The following is a 14,990-nucleotide window of genomic DNA, read 5'->3' as shown; positions in this document are numbered from 1 at the left end:
CTGAAAATGTATAGGAGGTCTAACACAGCTTCCAACACTTAGCCAAATGACAGAGACCGCTGAAAACCTGGACAGTCCTTCTCCTTAAATGTTGGAGCGTTGTGGTGGGGTTGCAAATTGGTGCAACCACTCTGGAAATCAGTCTGGTGGTTCCTTAGAAAACTGGGCACCTCACTTCCAGAAGATCCTGCTATACCACTCCTGGGCATATACCCAGAGGATTCCCCACCATGTAATAAGGATACATGTTCTACTATGTTCATAGCAGCCCTATTTATAATTGCCAGATGCTGGAAAGAACCCAGGTATCCCTCAACAGAAGAGTGGATGCAAAAAATGTGGTATATCTACACAATGGAGTACTATTCAGCCATTAGAAACAATGAATTCATGAAATTCTTAGGCAAATGGATGGAGCTAGAGAACATCATACTAAGTGAGGTAACCCAGACTCAAAAGGTGAATCATGGTATGCACTCACTAATAAGTGGATATTAACCTAGAAAACTGGAATACCCAAAACATAATCCACACATCAAATGAGGTACAAGAAGAAAGGAAGAGTGGCCCCTTGTTCTGGAAAGACTCAGTGAAGCAGTATTTGGCAAAACCAGAACGGGGAAGTGGGAAGGGGTGGGTGGGAGGACAGGGGGAGAGAAGGGGGCTTGCGGGACTTTCGGGGAGTGGGGGGCTAGAAAAGGGGAAATCATTTGAAATGTAAATAAAAATATATCGAATAAAAAAATGTTGGAGCATTGGTCTTCAGCCTCTTGGCCAGGATGATCTGACAGACTTAGAGAAACAGGAATTATTAAGAACTAGCCCCTTCTGTTTTGGCAGAAATCAAGCTGTCCTAACCTGCAAAATTGTCCCTTTTCCGGACAGTATTTTGTCTGTAGATGAAGAGAGGCAACTTTTGTCTAGTGACTGTCTTACCACAACTGAAGCAACTCCATTGACGCTCAATTTCTTCTTTTAATCTGTGACAGGGAAGCTGTCAGAAGCAGACTAGTCTCAACAAGAGTAAATGAATAACATTAAATATCACAGTCTGTGGATTTATGACCTTTTGAAAACCAAGCAAACTATGTAAAGTAAGCTGGACTGTTGTCCGTTAACTACTTTCAGCTGTTACTGATTAAAATCTTGAAAACACCTTAGCAATAAACTCAGAGTCATGAATTTGTTATTTGGCCCTAAACTCACAGGCTTAAACACCTCAGATCTGTTGATAATAACAGCAAAGAAGGACTGGGTCTAGGTCCTGTACTTTAAAAATTTTAATATCAATAGAAGAAATTTTGTATCAAAATGAATTCTGTACCAAATAAGAACTTATGACTTGAATTTCTGTATAATCAATTCTATTTCCTCCCTGTTTCATTTGACCATTTTTATATTCCCTAGGAAGACAACCCTCTCCAGCCCCAAATCTCAGGGAATTGGGTCGACGACTCTTCTTAGCTTCAACTCTTCAAGCTGAATATGAGCATTGAGATATTATGAAGGGGGTGTGGAAGGGTAGGAAAAAGTATGATTGAAAGTATCTGATGTCTGTGTCTGACTGGATCTGGCAGAAGTCTAGGACATCAGGATTTCACCGAGGTCAGATCAGCATGTTTGCTGAGGAGACTCAATACGGCTGTATGTTCCGTAATATATAAATCTCAAAACAAAATTTTAGTATCACAAAGATAGACTTCTGTTTGATATTCTGAAATCTAGTCATTTGGAGCTATCCCTTCATTGTTTCTAATCCAAATCGCTCTGGAAGATGTCCAGAGCCTAATCACCCTTTTTTAAAAACACAAAGTCAAAACCTTTCTCCTAAATCAGCATATCATTGAGCCAGTAACCAAAAAAAAGTTCATTTTGACATCCCTCCCAGAGGAATAATATAACTACAAAACTCAACATCACACCCATTTTGAAAATCAAAACAACCTAAAACAAATGAAATGAACTAAGATACTGTATGAGTCTCTGCTTAGGCAATTACTATCTTTCCAAACAGAAATAGACACTCAAATTCCACTTGTGGGCCATGTTAAGAGAATACCAGCTTCCTGTGCCTGGTAAACAGGCTATATCAGCTTCCTGTGCCTGGTAAACAGGCTATATCAAACCAAGGTACTGTATGAGCCATTTTGTATCAAAATGAATTCTGTACCAAATAAGAACTTATGACTTGAACATCTCTATATCGATTCTACTAATTATATATTGATTAGATACATTCTAGGCCATTTTTATCTAGCCAAGTAGGAAAATGTCACCTAAAATTCCCGTGAAAGACCACGTAAGAAAGAATATGAACTTCCTCTGTCTAGTTAAGTAAAGTATCTTTATACCACCTCAACACAATTGATTCACACTTCTATCTGTATCCGCTTATAAGCAGGCAGCTAGGCAAAGCAAAATTTAAAACCAGAATTCCCATGGAGCCCACGTTAGACAGAATTTGAGTATCCTGTTAAGGCCTATTAGAGCAATATATCTTTACACCATCTTTCTGTTTGGCTCACTGCCCGGAGCAGCCATCCTATTATACCATCTATCTTTTGAGCTCTCTACCTGAGCTATAGAGTTTTATTTAATTAATACCTGTTGGTATCAGGCAATTATCACTGCTCTCTTTACTTGGAGTCAGTGACTAATATTCCCTATCAGTTCCTAACCATGGGAGAAATTCCCACGTGATTTGGACAAAATCTGTATATTAATCTATCTTAAAAGCAAATAATCTTAATGTTACATTCACAGTTTAATTTTTGTGCTCTAATAGGTAAGCAAACTGTACTCTTCTAACTAGAGCAGTTTGTAATTTCCCCCACTAGGGGTCCTCAGTATTGCTAGTTCCTTTGTTATGACGGGGATCTTGAGTAACATGATACATTTTTGGTACTACTCAGTTACTCACTTAACAAAATAAAAAATAAAATAAAAGTCTAACTCTCAAGTTAATAATCTCAAATTTTTAGTGGATTCGTGCCCAGCCAGCACGTTGGTTCAGCAACTGTAGCAGGAACTATTAAAAAAAAAAAGACTACCCTATGTCAAGCAGTGGTAGCGCTCGCCTTTAAACCCAGCACTTGGAAGGCAGAGGCAGGTGGATTTCTGAGTTTGAGGTCAGCCTGGTCTGCAGAGTGAGTTCCAGGACAGCCAGGGCTACACAGAGAAACCCTGTCTCGAAAAACAAAAAACAAAAAACAAAAAGAAAGAAAGAAAGAAGAGAGAGAAAGAAGAGAGAAGAGAGAGAGACAGAGAGAGAGAGAAAGAAAAAAGAAACAAAGAAAGAAAAGAAAAGAAAGGAAAGGAAAGGAAAGGAAAGGAAAGGAAAGGAAAGGAAAGGAAAAGAAAAGAAAAGAAAAGAAAAGAAAAGAAAAGAAAAGAAAAGAAAAGAAAAGAAAAGAAAAGAAAAAAAAAACAGACCGCAGTGCCGGCTCTGCCAAGACCTTAATGGCGCGCAATTGGCAGGTCTCGAGCTATGCTGCAGCTGCCAACTCCTTTGAGCTGCTGGCCTCCACTGGGCCATTACACTCAGCGGTGGCTCTGACTCTCCGGCTGGAGTTCCCGGCTTCTACCCAGTGCCCACTCATTACAATTACCCAGTAATGCACAACTCTTAATCTTAGATAGTTTGCCAATAGATTTATCGATATTAAAAACACAACAAGATGCCAATTCACAAACTGTCATATTTTAGATAATTTACGAGTAACTAGATAAGGTATTGTTTTTAACCTTTATATTTTCTTTCTCTGATGTTTTTCATTTCCCTAAATATTCATGTTTCTTATCTGTAATTCTTATGTTTCTCCCTGAAGGATTGCTTCTAATAATTTTGAGAAGGTAGGCTGTCCTAGTTCATTTTGTGTATATATGTATGCATACATATATATGCATCTACTATATATACATCTACATCTACATACACACATATACATATACATATACATATACATATACATATATATAACAGAGTGCCAGGAATTGAGCAAATGAAAGTTTAATGATTTAAAGTTCTAAGGCTCAGTGGCTGGGGTTTGGCCAGAGCCTTTCTGCCATCTTGCCCCATGGAAGGAGGAATAATGACATTAGCTCATTCACATTAGTGGAACCCTTGTGAACTAAATGTCTTTACCTCCCAATAATGTCTTTGAAGAGTATTTGGAGGAGCACAATTCATACAAAGGGCCACAGTAAAATGTTCCCTCCATTATTCATTGGAAGAAGTCTTCCCTCTTCAATTGCTGAAGGGCATTGTCATTGGCCATTGAATGTCAGTTAGCTTGGGGTATTCTAGGAGCTTCGCTGGTCTGTGTTTTGGTTTATCTCATGTATTTTAGGAAGCTCTTCGTTATTTTAATGATTCTTTTCCTAAACTGTCTTTTCAGTCTTCCTGACATTTTAACTAAGTATGCTACAAGTTTTGTTATTACCCATAAACTCTCGGGTACTCCATTTTATTTTCTTCTCTTTCATTATTTTTTTCTCCTTGAATTTCAGTATGGAAAGTCCTGATAACTTGTCTCCAAGCTTGAAAACTCTCTTCTGCTTGTACCATCTACTAATGAGCCCAGTGAGATGCTTGTCATTTTTGTTGCAGTAATTTTCATCTATGCCATTTCATCTTGGTTCTTTCTTAGAGTATGTTTTGCTGAACCCTCTGCTTACTCTGTTCATCTATTTGCATGTATTGTCTTATTCTCATTAGAGATTCTAATTAAAAATCACATGCCTTGTGGTTATTTTACTTAAAATTGTCCATCCTATATCTTGACACAGAAGTGAGGAATTCAGTGTGGAGGATTATGGTAATCGGTTTCATAGTTACTCCATGTTGGAAGCTGCTTTAGATAAAGATAGTAGAATCTTCTAAATCCTCGAGAACTTTGATTTTTGTACAGCCTTTGACTTTGGACTTCTCTAACTACTGAACCTCAGACAATCTGTCTTTCAGATTTGTGTTTTATCAATAATCATTGTAAACCACAGAAGTGGTGCTGTTGTAGAGGTGTCGTTATAGGTGCTGGTTATAAAGAGTGTCCAAGATCTTTTAGTTAAATCTTCCAATTGTCCGTGGGCTGTCTCTTAGAGCAGTAATGATTTTGTCTTCCCAGAAGAGTATGTGCATTGTTTCTGTATCTTAGTCTTCCTATATTTGCTATACAATATTCCTAAACTGCCTTGCTGTTGATTTTTATTTCCCCACTTCCCTGAGATGAAGACAATGTGACTTTCTACTACTCATTGGCTAACAATGATTAAAGTATTTTCTTCTGGACTAAAGGCTTTGCTATGATGAAGACTCTGAACGTACGTCACAATGATTGTGATCTTAACAATAAAAGAAAAAAAAAGTATTTCGACTGGGTGTAGTGGCATGTACCTTTAAGTTTAGCACTTGGTAGGCAGAAGCAGACAAATTTGTGTGAGTTTGAGGCCAGCCTGTTCTATATAGAGAGTTCTAAGATAGAAAATCTGCATAGAGGGATCCCATCTTAAACAAAACAAAAACAAACAAATAAACAAACAGGCAAATATTTTTCTTTTCTCATTCCTCCTTTCAGAGTCTTGATTTTCTAGGATTTTATTCTTGAACATCTGGTGAGAGTCCTGAAAGTATACTCCATGAAGGTAGGCCCACCAACCAGACGATGAGTGTTCTAGTCTCACACTATACCATATGGAGTCTCAAGCTCTTTAGCAGATGATTTCATGTGTGTTCCTACTGTCAATTGTATGGATTAGAGTCTAGAGGCCACCTGCTGTGATCTCCAGGTTCTTGTGTCCCAAACCAAACGTAGACATAATAATAGTGATAGAAACCAGGTCTGCTTATTGACAAATAGAAAGGCATGCTTGAGATAGGAATGAGCCAGAGAGGGCATAATATTTTGAAGCTCAAAGGCCTGAGATAGGAATGGACCAGAGAAGTCTGAATATTTTGAAGCTGAAAGGCTCTGGGCCACAGGAGTCTTGATCCATTGTAGGTCATTTGCACATCCTACACGTTCTCCAATGTTTGGAAGTCGTCTTCCCATCTTTCTCTGTCATTGATTCTTCCCCCCGCCCCACCATACGTCAGTAATTATCCCTCTGGAACCTCTTTCTTCCCTGTGTTCTCCTACATCTCGTCCAGTTTATGGACCCAACAGCTCCTGCTCCAAATATCTAGTTCTTGGTAGTGTCTCTGATGAAGCCTTCCATGCATGTTGGGAGGAGTTGGCTCTATAGCCTTAAGTTTCTGGTCCATGCAAAGGAACTGATTTTCCACTTGAGCAGGTTTTCCTGGTTACAAGGATGTGACTGACTGCTCTGAACCTCTCCAATGTCTGGTGAAGTAAGAAGTTACCTTGTGCTTCTTAAAACAAACTGCATTTCTTTGCACTGCAAATCTCTTCTAGGAAGAAGCAGAGAGGATGCCACACTCGCTTTTGTCATGAGTCAATGTCAAAACCCTAAAGCAGACAGACAGTGAGTTACTTGTTAGATGAAACAAAAGGATGTATGGAGCGGTGAATAGATGGAGATTTATACAGTAATAAAGTCTGGAGGAATCACTCCTAAAGCAGTAAAAGAAGGATCTGGTGGTGGTTCAGGTTTGGGATAATTGCTCAGCATGCCTTCACACCACCCAGACCAAAGAATACCTAAGAAACAAGATCATTTTATCAAGATTAACCTGGGAAACAAATTAAACACAAAGATTGAGAATGTTAAGGGGTAAAAAGAGATTTCAGGGCATCGGTTCTTAAAATGTAGGTCATTACCTCATATTGGTTCTGAATGGGAAGTGTGGTCATAAAAAAATACTAAACAGACAGGTCAACCCTAAAATGTTTCTGAATGGACAGTGACCAAAAATTACCTCTACATCAACCACTTCATGGCCTTGGGGTGTTTCTCTGGCAGTATTCATCTAAGTTGCATCACAGTGGCAATTTTTTAAATTTCATTTTAAGGTGAACTCTAATTATGTAGACCAGGTAGGCTTTGAACTTATTACTCTTTGCCACTATGTCTTTTATGACGAATTTAAACTGTGCTCACTGTCTAATCTAAAAATACTTCTAAGGAATAAACTAATGTGAGCCCATCTGAGAAAAATGTTTGCTTCTCATTTAAGCATAGGCTATAAATATTACAAAGTGTAGGCAGGTTATCCAATTTATTTCCAAATATATCTGAAGAAAGCTGGATGAGAGTCTCATGTGATGTACAGTCACAGGAAGACACGTGCATATGTAGTCCCTGTGTGGCAGGAGGCCTGCAGGGTGACAGTTAAAACTCTGAAGGATGGGAGCTTGCTGTTCTAGCCTTTCAGCCTGAGCCACTGAGTGTCTTCCCACTAGATTAGGTCCTCTTAGTTCCCCCATCAGAAACTGAAGGGCAATGATAACCAGGTGCCCAATAGTCTGATATGACTATAACTTAACCAGATAGAGGTCATTGTAGGTCACCAGTGGGCTGCAAATTTTTCTACTTTATCCACTCAAAAATCTACCAACCTCATCTCTGGGCCTTTTTTTTTTTGAAAACTTGGTTTCCCAATACAGCTAATGACCCAATACAAGTATACACAGAGCATTCTTTATAGTAATTAGCATCCTATAGTGTATCATCATAATGTCATTTTACAGATGAGATGATTGAAGCCAAAGAATTTTAATAAATAAATAATCTTATTATTTAAATCATGGAAATAGTATAACTGATTATTTCAAAGCAGAAAACTCTGACTTCAGGATTATATTTCCAACTATAATGTTATATACTGTTATGACAACAGTTCTTAACCTGTGGGCCACAACCCCTTTCGGAAGTCACATATAAGATATTCTTGCATATTACATATTTATATCACAATTCATGACAGGAGCCAAATTACAGTTATGAAGTAGCAACAAAATAATTTTATGGTCAGGGGTTACCACAACATAAGGAACTGTATTAACGGGTCCAGCCTTAGAAAGGCTAAGAAGCTCTGCATTAGCAGCAGGATAAACACTTGGGCCCTTGACTATTTGGGTGTCTGAGGCTGTATCTCCACTTAAGAGCTGTCACTTACCTGAGATGGGGAGGGATATGGTTATTCAGCTCCCATATTGGCCACAGGCTAGGATTCTGCTGTAAGTAGAATACTGACTCAGAAGTGTAATGCTGTGACGCACATGCTTTGGGGTATGAGTCACCACTCTAATCTGATGGATATCACCTTTTTAAAACGAATATTCAGACCAAACATGAGCTCCATAGCAGTCTATGTAATATTTCAACCACTTCAAACGTTATGGGAACATGATGGGAGTGTGATGGGAGTGTGAGGAGAGTGTGATAGGAACGTGATGGGAGCAGATGGATGCATGACAGGAGCATGATTTGTGCATGATGGGATTGTGATGTGTGTGTGTTGAATGGGAATGTGAAGGGAGCATGATGTGAACATGATGGGAGTGTGAGGGTAACGTGATAGGAGCATGATGGGAGTGTGATATAAGCGTGATAGGAGTGTAATGGGTCCATGAAGGGCGCACGATAGGAGCGTTATTTGTGATTTGTGCTTGATAGAATCATGATGGGTGTGTGTGTGTGTGGAATAGGAGTGCAATGGGAGCATGATTTGAATATGATGGGAGTGTGATAGGATAATGACAAGAGTGTAATGCAAGCATGACGGGAGTGTGATGGGAGCATGATGGATGCATGATCAGAGCATGATTTGTGCCTGATGGGATAGTGATGGATGTGTGTGTATGAAATGGGAATGTGATAGGAACATGAGGAATGTGATGGGAAGAACAAAAAAAGATAATTTTGGATGTTGGCATCACTGAGTCTTTGTGTCTTGGCTCCTCTCTTTACCAGGTATGTGATCTTTGACATATCTAGGATCTCAGGTCCTAATATCTCTCAAAAAGAGTTATAAAATTCAAAATTGCTTTAGAATAAATGAGGAAAGGCATGTAACAAATTTGCTGGAGTGATCACAAATGCTGAGTCCACAGTTGATCAAATGAGCCCAAAGCTGTTGATGTGTTTGTATCTGCTCAATCTGTCATTCTGGGAATTCGAAATTGGGTTCCCTATTTTAAAGACTACTTATTTTCTGATCTCTGGTTCTTCAAGACAGAAACTTTCAGTTTATATAAGTTTTCTCAAAGTATATCATTTCCAGTCTGTAATTATTTGTAGCATTTTCCTATAATTTTTGACATTTGGGGGGCATCTTTAGGTTTGTTTATATTTTCTTAATCTTTAAGAAAGCCAGATAATATTTAAATACAATTTAGATTTATTACACTATGTTCTAATTCATCATTTATAATGATCATTTTAATTATACTTCAGTCTAAGTTTTGATTCGTAATACTTATATTAATTAGGACATTTTATTGGCTGAATTATACCATTTAGCTGACAAGATATTAAGTCACTGTTAGTCTGTATCCCCACTTAAAAATGTTAAAGTAATATAGAAGACATAAACCATTCTTAATACTTAGTACTAAAGATGCATCCAGCCAAATATATCAGAATTTTCAGAAAGATGAACTCAGAGCTGAGTGAGCCAGGGAAACACACAAGGTCATTCAGAATACAGATTCACTTAGCTCAATAGCAGCTTCTTGGCTACATAACCATCATGAGGCAGGCAATTCATCAAGCATGTACTTCCTGTATAAAACACTGGGTACCTTGAAAATAGGAATGACAGGTTATATTTCTCCCTCCCTTCCTTCCTGATGTGATCCTCAGATTTTCTTTTTATGTTCTTCCCTTAGTAATCCCTACCATATCATCCTACCTAGCAAAGATATTCAGTGAATAAATTGTTTGTTGAATAATGAATGGTACAGTAAAAAATGCATGGTATTCTCACAAGTAGTATCACTATGCACCCAACTCTTTTCCTATCACATATATGAAGGATATTCATTCACATTACTATTGTGTGGAATCTTGGTGTTTTTTGGTTAATGAACATCTGCACTAGTTATTTTTAATCTATTGAGGTAATTAAGAAGATATGGCTTTTCTGGAGTAGGCTTTTGTGTAAAATGTCTATTAGCTGTATATACCAAGTCTAGCATATTTTGAATAGAAGAGTATATTCAAGTCAATAATAAGTCAAATCTACAAAGTATAATTTGTAGGACTGCCATTGCTTATGTCTTGCTGGCAGAGAGAAGCAGAAGAAATTAAAAACTGACATTTTGACACAAAATAGAAGTGGAAGAGATGATTTCAGCAGAGAAGCCCAGGGAAGATAGGAATTAAGGTGATTAAGGATGTGAACTTAGAGTATTATTTACAACATTTTGAAACAAATGTTGTAAATAATAAACTCTCAAAATCTCTACTCTATCACTATTTGGCAATGGCCTGACTTTTAATTTCTTAATCAATACAGAAAAACCAACACGTGTTTGTGAAGATTAGAGAGGATTATTATACAGTACATAATATAGCACCCAGTGCATGTGTTGTTTTTTTTTTTTCTTACAGGAGCTATATATCAGAACATTTCTGGGTTTGTGGTATTTTAGAGGGTTTTTTTTTGCTGGTAAACTCATATCTATCAGACATATCACTGAGAGCATCTTTGCATAGAATAGTATCTGATGATTTTCAGTTTAGTTTCTCAGATCACAAAGTTATCAAGCAATCACTGAAGTATTTCTCTCTTTTTTTCCTTCCCCCTTCTTTTTCCTTCCTTCCCTTACTCTCATCATCTGAATTCCTACTCTGGTCCTACTTGAGTTCCATTTCCCTTTTCTGCTTCTGAATTCTAGTTGATGTTTGTGTCCTCCAAACTTTTGAATCTTTATAGTCTTTTTTAAGTAGTTAACATGCCAAAAAAATCATTTATGTGACCCTACCTAGACCAATGTGTAAATATAGTTGTTGCTTATATAGTTAGCACCTCCTCTGTCCTAGATGGAACAAACTCTTGGAGGAAGACGATGGGAAATTGATTGGTCTGGAAATTTATTTTGGTTCTAAGTCCATTTAACCTCATTCTCTAGAGGAAGTCTGAATCCCAATGCTTACCGTGTATTTCATGTGAGCAATAAGCCAAAGAATGCAGAATAAAGCAAAAGAGAACTATGGGCGAAGAAATTAAGAGTGTGCCAGCTGAACCTTGAAGAAGTTGAAATGTTACATAAATTACTATGAAGAGATTATAGAGCTTAAGTTTGGTCTGGGCATTGGTTTTTAAAAGGAGATATCAGGTGATAACCATCAAATGAGATTCATGACCTGGTTTCCGGAATCCTCTTTTAAACTGACATTTTGTGCAAGTTCCTGGGAAAATATCATGTGTCATCATTTGGCACTTGGAGGCCAAAGAGAGAATCATACTTTCATAGTCAGTCTGGGCTACATAGTAAGTTCCAGGGTTATAGAAGACAAATGTCTCAAGGAAACTGACAACCTTTTTGGTTGGCATCTTTCAATCATGCTTTGAAGACTATTTTGCCTCTGTAAATATGGAGTGTGTGTTTCTCTCTCCCCCCCCACCCCGTGTGTGTGTGTGTGTGTGTGTGTGTGTGTGTGTGTGTGTGTGTGTGTGTGAAATAGGCATATATGCTAGAGCAGACACATCATGGCACCACCAAGGGAACCTGATTTCATCACCGTGAGGAGTCAAGCAGAGTTGGGTTAGGAGTGTTTGCTATGATGGGGAATCCTGGTCCAGCACTAGCTTCCCAGTTGCTTTTGACTAGATGAAGTGGTACAGATTGTGTCATTTTCTATCAACTAACATCACAAAGCATTTGTCTGTGGTATTGATGTTCTATGGGCACTGCACACAGTGAACTTTAGAACAGAGGTATTTTATTTACTTCATGCACCAGAGAACATGAATGCCCAGGGGTTGGAAGGTTCTTGATGGAGTTACACAGCTTCTAAGTAAAGAACTGGATTTTAAGTCAGGCAGTATACTGCACAACTTCTGCATGCCACTGTTTTTAGAAAAAGTATTGGCATGGGTTGAATGCTTGGGTGTATTTCTCTATACTGATTAAATTTTTTATTCTACTTTTGTTTCTTCTGAGCAGAAGCCATTTTTAAAAGTGTGTGTAGTATTGAAGTATGTATGCACATGTTCAAATGTGTGGGAGCACACACCTATGTTGGCATGTGGAGACTGGAGGTTGATTTGAGGCATCTTCCCAGATTGCTCTATCTTACATTTTGTGGCAAGAGTCTCTCACTTAAATATAGCTCTTGCTAATCAGACTACTCTAGTTAGCTAGTTTGTTCTGGGTAGCCTTTGGACTGGAGAGATGGCTCAGCCGTTAAAGGCTAGGCTCACAATCAAAGAACTTCTTTTTTTTTTTTTTTTTTTTTTTTTTTTTTTTTTTTTATTCGATATAATTTATTTACATTTCAAATGATTTCCCCTTTTCTAGCAATGACTACACCCCCCTTCAAGTAAAGCTTTCTTCTCTGACTTGGAATCATTCTGATGAGTGCCTGTTAGTTTACTATTAGTCAACTTACCTTTGTAAACATTTTAATATTTCCATTTATTTACTAGCTAGCATAACTTTTCTTTAGACTTCCTTCTAATATACACCTGAATAAATCCTAATTAAAATTTAAACTATATGCTATGAATGACACAGATGCATTTGTTTTTTAGTATAAATATATTTTATGCATGTATGCATTTGAAAATATATAGATATATTTGTTTTTCCTTTTAAAGCATGTTTTTAATTAAAATAAAATTACATCACTTTCTCCTCCTATGTACTCTTCCCCCAATCCTTCCCATGCCTCCTTCAAGCCTTTAAAAAATTATTGTTACATAGAGCTATTTCATAAAATATATCCATATAAAACCTAAGTAAAAGATTTTGATGAAAATGTACAGAATTCAATGAAAAAATTGCAATACTTGTTTTCTTGGCCACAACACTTTTCTATCTTTGTGAAATTATTTGCTGTCTCTGGGAAGCTGCAGTGTTGTTGAGTCTTTGGATAATACTTGATTTTGAAATGGGGCTCTAAATACATTGCTCCTCACACAGAACTACAAGATTATAACATTATTCATCCTTTGAATATTTGAAGTACTGTGGCAAAAAGACCCAAATAAGTTGTTAGAACTCTGCTCTTAAATATCCTGCTAATCCTCACCTACAGGTTTGAGGTGAAGAGAGCCTGAGTACCTGAGTTTGGCACAGCTGCTGCCAGCTCTTCACATGGTGACAGTCTGGGGATGTCTTTCTCAGTGCATACATCACTTGGATATCCAAATAAGTGAAGGAAAAAACTATGATGTTTTGGTTGGTGTGTTGTTGCACTTGAGCTGTGTCAGGGAGGCAAATGTCACTCATGCATGAAGAGTAATTAGTGATTCGTTTGCTGAGAAACCTGAGGATGCTAAGCCATCTGCTGTGCCATTGTTGATAGGACAATCTTGAATGACTACTCATTAAACGCTTCTAATACTCTACTTACACATTGCCAGTGCTATTCCAGGATCTTATTAACTTGATGATAGGATTTTAGAAGCAGTTGGATCATGGAAGCATGTGATTACCATTAAGTAAAGAAACGAACTTTGAGACCATGCCTTTTAATACTAAGATCTCTTACTAGCATTTGTGCATGTAACATCAACATAACCTTTTCTCCACTATACAACAGCTCATATCAAATCCTTGTAGAAGTATTTTGAAAAGACAGTGTGAGCATTAATATTGACTTAGATGCATGGAACAAACCTTTCATAATCACAACACAAACCATTTTGGCCTTTCCCATGTTTCTGCTATTTGGGATGTGTTATATATTTGGAGTTTTTGTTTACCTCTCACACAATGTTGGTTATGTAGGTTTATTTTCCCATAGTTCTAAGTCAAACACAAAGTTTGCTGCCCCAGATTTTACATCCATTTATTATTTAATAGGTGCATTTTGGAAATTGTGTTTATAATCTCAGACTTTCTTATCATTTGACCAAAGACTTAGAAGTTATTTTCTAAGTCTTGTTGGAAGGTCAAGTCTTTTTAAAGATTAAGGTTTAACTCTATCTTGACCTAGGGCATACATACCACTGAGGAAGAAACTAGTTCATGAGCTAATAGAGTGGATTCCGATCAATAGAACTCTATTTAAGCCTGATAACTGAATGATAAAGACAAATTTTATAGAACCAAGCATATCTAGATAATTCCCCAACAGGGAGCAAAATGATACTATATACAGTCAAATCAAATGAAAATAGACTATCGTTTTTCAAGGGAAGGTGGAAGTTCACTGATAGCATTTTTAACAGAAAACACTTATTAAGGCATGTATGTGATAGTACCACATGAAGAAGAACCTGCAAATGCCAATATAGCCTGCAATGATCCTGGCATCTGACTGGTGAAGAGAATCAAGCCAACACTCACTGGCTTTGCTGACTATGTCAACTTTCACTACATTTTTTCTAAAATTCATCAAGACACAAGCCCTGAACTGCCTTTCATGCTTCTTAACTTTTGAGGTTGGCTTACTGAGTCTCATGATCTCCCAGGCTAACAGTTGGGAAGTATTTCACTTACTTTCTCTACCACTCTGTTTCCTGTTCTTCTGTCTGTACTCTGCAATCATCCTCATGTGCTGTAACTTAATTTCTTTGGCTGGTCCATGAGTTAATACAGACTCTAAGACCAAAGACTAGAAATGACTGTAAGAAGATAAGTGACTTACCTTAAATTTCTCATTCAGGGCTTGTTGCCAAAAGCATGCAAGGACTCTGAACTTGATCAAAGCTGTAGGCTCCTGGTTGTTGTTATCACTTAGCTGTCCTCAAAGGTCCTCTTAAATTTTCATTTAATGGCCAACCCCAAAATAATGAGTGGAGTATGAGAAGGACTATTTAGAAGAGTCAGCCTCCCTCAATAAGCCTTGTCAGAGGCAAATAATGTAGTACCAGGGAAGTACTTTAAAAAGTTGTAAAAATCATTCAGTGTATAAAC

General features: G+C 37.5%; 1 protein-coding gene across 6 annotated transcripts in view; it reads left to right on the top strand.

Annotated features, from left to right (window-relative positions):
• Positions 1-14,990, top strand: part of Rgs7 (regulator of G protein signaling 7) — a 383,745-nt gene that overhangs the window by 296,040 nt on the left and 72,715 nt on the right. The gene's annotated exons all lie outside the window — the stretch shown is intronic.

Source organism: Apodemus sylvaticus, chromosome 12 (assembly GCF_947179515.1).
Source record: "Apodemus sylvaticus chromosome 12, mApoSyl1.1, whole genome shotgun sequence".
NCBI lineage: Eukaryota > Metazoa > Chordata > Mammalia > Rodentia > Muridae > Apodemus > Apodemus sylvaticus.
This window is presented reverse-complemented; position numbering and strand designations above follow the sequence as displayed.